Here is a 4142-nt window from a genome sequence, read left to right as displayed (position 1 = left end):
GACTTAAATCATAAGCATGTAAATTTCATCTATGGCCAATTACATCTGCAATTGGCTAAGGGGAATGTCTTCCAAAATGAGTGACATTTAATTTTAATTAGTTGGAAGCTTAAAAGGAGAATCAGAAGAAAGAGAAAGAGCACAGTACAGCTAAGCACAGCTCAGCACACCTCAGGTCAGTGCTCAGAGCTGACACAGACCCAGACATTTGGAGATACAGAGAAGAAACACCCGCAAGAAGGCCATTTGAACCAAGAAGCCAGGAGAGTGGGCCAGCAGACATTGTCTTCCCATGTGACAGAGAAACCCAGATGAAAGCTAGTTGCCTTTCCTCCAAGTAACTGCAAATTTGTAGCTAAATAAATTCCCTTTATAAAAGCCAATCCATCTCAAGTGTATTGTATTCCAGCAGCCTTAGCAAACTAAAACTGACTCTGATTAGAGATGTAATTGACACTGATCTGGTTAAAACTAAAGTAAATCAAAATGCAAGGCAAAAAAAAATAATACTGTCTATATTTTATAACTTTAACTTTTGTGTAAGACCAAAAGAAAAAACTGTTTATTTTGTCCAAAATTTTAAATTTTCTGTGGCGCACTATTTAATTTAACCTGTCTGTTTATTTAAACAACCTAATTCAGCTCTATTTGTTATGGAACCTAGAATAAGGAATACAAACTTAATATTCTGCTCAAGTTAATGTTGTACCTCAATACATTTCAGATTATTTTAGGCAGAAAATAAGGAAGTATTAGCAATGTCCCTTGAGAGACTAGAGCAAAAGTGAACTATTAAACTTCCCAACCTGGGGAATTTCTGATATTTTCTTAAGCAACAGGGGCTCCAATTTAATAAGCCAAGGCCTTAATCATAAGGCTTAACCTTGTAAAATATTTCTAAAATGGTGAAGCCAAGTGTACTTATAATTAACGCCTAAGAGGCATCCCCAAAGAACCTCTTTTGTTACTAAAATGTGGTCTCTCTCTAAGCCATTCTCTAACCTGCCCCCTATGTGGACATGATTTCCAGGGATATAAGCCTGGCCCTGGCAACATGGGACAAGACTGGCCCTGGCTTCATGGAACTTAACTGTCCTTATCATCATGGAACATGACTCCCAGGGATGAACCTGGCCCTGGCATTATGGGATTAGTGAACCAAAAAGAGGAAAAGAGATAGAGTTTCAATGGCCAAGAGATTTCAAATTGAGTCAAGAGATCATTCTGGAAGTTGCTCCTATGCAAGTTTCAGCCAGATATTGCAAACTGCCACAGTGTTTTTTTTTTTTTTCCATAAAGGCATTTTATTTCATGTATGAATTATATTTCTAGAAAAAGAATCCCAGGATTTTTCCTCCTGTGTGTTTTCTTCTTGCTTCTTCATGGTCCATGATGCCAGCTGAGGTTGTCAGTATAATGAAACCAAACTGATGGGATGGGAGTAGATTATTCTGCCATTTTTCTAGATCTTTAAGTTGTACATCAAATCTGGGACTAATTACTCCACACTTGTTTAACCTGCCTGTGAGGTTCACAACAATTTTTCCAGCTCTGTGATCATCGATAATTTCAAATTCGCCAATATAGCCATGCTTCATCATCACAGTTAGGAAGCGGATGATGACTTTGGAGCACGGCCTGATAAGAACCTGGCGTTTGCCTCTCTTCTCGGCATTGTTGATGCTCTTGAGAGCATCCGCCAGGACGTTCATGCGCACCATTATGGTGGCACAGAGAGATGGCAGAAAGAGCAAACTGCCACAGTGTTGCAACCCTCAACCAACTATATTCCTAAAAACCCTGAAAAACACCCTGGAATTTATTAAAATACTTAAGTTTCTTTTTCAGAAACTTAAAATCTCCGGATTGTTTCAATGTCAGATAAGCAATGAAATTTAGGGAAATTGGACTAAATATTCCAAGACTACAATCAGTTTCATCCCTCTGCCCTTTAATGAAATACCCCTTTTCAGCTTTAAAGAAGTTAGAAGAGTCATCACCGATATCCCTCAAGATTGGGAGATAATTATCAAATGAGAGGGTGGAGTTGTAACTGAGAAACTGGGATTTAAGGGATGATTTTGATTATTGTTTGGATATTCCTTTTTATTTTCTGCTATATTAGACAGAGGGAAATACCTGACATTTTTGGATTATAATCCAACTGCCCTGATCTCTGATATTGACTGTAGAGCCTTTATCTCTTGCCCTTCTAAGGGTATAAACCTTGTGACTAACTTTCAGTTGTACCCATTTATCCAATTTTTCAACTTTAGAGTCTTGTTATCACTACAACCCCTAGGCCTTGGGTTACCCTATGTATCGCAGGATACATATTCCCATTTCCATAGGGAGAAACTGGAAGGAACACAGGGGTCACCAGACCCAAACAGTTCTAGAAACCTGCAGGGCAAACACCATTAGATTCTAAAGTCTGAGGGTCATTTATCCCCAGGGCTTTGTGAAGCAGCAGTCCCACCCTTTCCAAGGGCTTACGCAGGAGCCCAGCTCTCTCCAAATGCTGGGGTGAGAACTGCAACCTTGAAGGACAATGGGGAGACCACCTTTCTCTTGGCTCCACCCTCTCCAAGCATCAGGGCAACATCCAGGCAATCTGCCATCTCTGGGGCACATGCTCAACCCCTCGGTACAATGTGGTGCCCGCAAGACTTCCCCAGTCCCCCAAGGAATATGCTTCACCCTCTCTGAGGCCTTGGGCACTGAAACTCCTGCTCTCTGCCTTCAGGTCAAACTCACCCTCTCCAAGCGCATGGATGGGTCTACTTTCCTGGCCCAAGGTTTCTTGGCTTTAGACCTTAGCTTCCTTGATTCTGCCTTTGAAATGATTTTTCCTTCAATTTGTCCCTTTTCTGTCTCTTTTAGTCCAGACCAGCAGCAGTTCCGTTTATACAGAACCCGCAACACTCTTGTTTTCTATGTAGTATGCAGGGATCATAACCATCAGACAATAGGACTTTCCACAAACCCTTCCTGGATAACTCCATCTCTAATTCTGGCTTGTCCTGCAATAGGTGATGGCTTTCATATTTGGTTAAATCCTCATGTGGGACATGATTCTCTGGGGTCTCCTTTTTCGAAGGCTGAGAATTTCCCAGACCATCAATTTCTGATTTCTTTGCAACCAAGAGTTCAGTTCTCAACTTAACTCTTTCCTGTCGCTTTTCACTAGGCTGTACTTTCCACATTTAATTTGGAAATCTGTCCTGCTAAATATCCAAGTTCATGGCTTTATTTATTTTTTTATTAATTAAAAAAAATGAACTAACACAACATTTAGAAATCATTCCATTCTACATATGCAATCAGTAATTCTTAATATCATCACATAGGTGTATGGTCATCATTTCTCAGTACATATGCATCGATTTAGAGAAAGAAATAGCAAGAAAACAGAAAAAGAAATAAAGTGATAACACAGACAGAAAACAAAAATAAAAATAAAAAGTACAAAAATATATAAGAGAAAAAAAAAACTATAGCTCAGATGCAGCTTCATTCAGCATTCCAACATAATTACATTACAATTAGGCAGTATAGTGCTGACCATTTTTTTTTCTTTTTTTAGAAATCATACCATTCTACATATGCAATCAGTAATTCTTAACATCATCACATAGATGCATGATCATCATTTCTTAGTACATTTGCATCGGTTTAGAAGAACTAGCAATATAACCGAAAAAGATATAGAATGTTAATATAGAGAAAAAAATAAAAGTAATAATAATAAGAACAAAACAAACAAAACAAAACAAAACAAAAACCTATAGCTCGGATGCAGCTTCATTCAGTATTTTAACATGATTACTTTACAATTAGGTATTATTGTGCTGTCCATTTTTGAGTTTTTGTATCTAGTCCTATTGCACAGTCTGTATTCCATCAGCTCCAATTATCCATTATCTTACCCTGTTTCTAACTCCTGCTGAACTCTGTTACCAATGACATATTCCAAGTTTATTCTCGAGTGTCGATTCACATCATTGGGACCATACAGTATTTGTCTTTTAGTTTTTGGCTAGACTCACTCAGCATAATGTTCTCTAGGTCCATCCATGTTATTACATGCTTCATCAGTTTATCCTGCCTTAAAGCTGCATAATATTCCATCATATGTATAT

At 38.4% G+C, this 4142-nt stretch overlaps 1 pseudogene; it reads right to left on the bottom strand.

The window, feature by feature from the left end:
* Nucleotides 1-1262: 1262 nt before the first annotated feature.
* On the bottom strand, nt 1263-1746 carry LOC143668400 (small ribosomal subunit protein uS8 pseudogene; annotated as a pseudogene).
* Between the last annotated feature and the right edge of the window lie 2396 nt (nt 1747-4142).

This window comes from Tamandua tetradactyla, chromosome 24 (genome assembly GCF_023851605.1).
Source record: "Tamandua tetradactyla isolate mTamTet1 chromosome 24, mTamTet1.pri, whole genome shotgun sequence".
Taxonomy (NCBI): Eukaryota; Metazoa; Chordata; class Mammalia; order Pilosa; family Myrmecophagidae; genus Tamandua; species Tamandua tetradactyla.
Note: the sequence above shows the minus strand (reverse complement) of the source record. Positions and strands in the feature narration are given on the sequence as shown.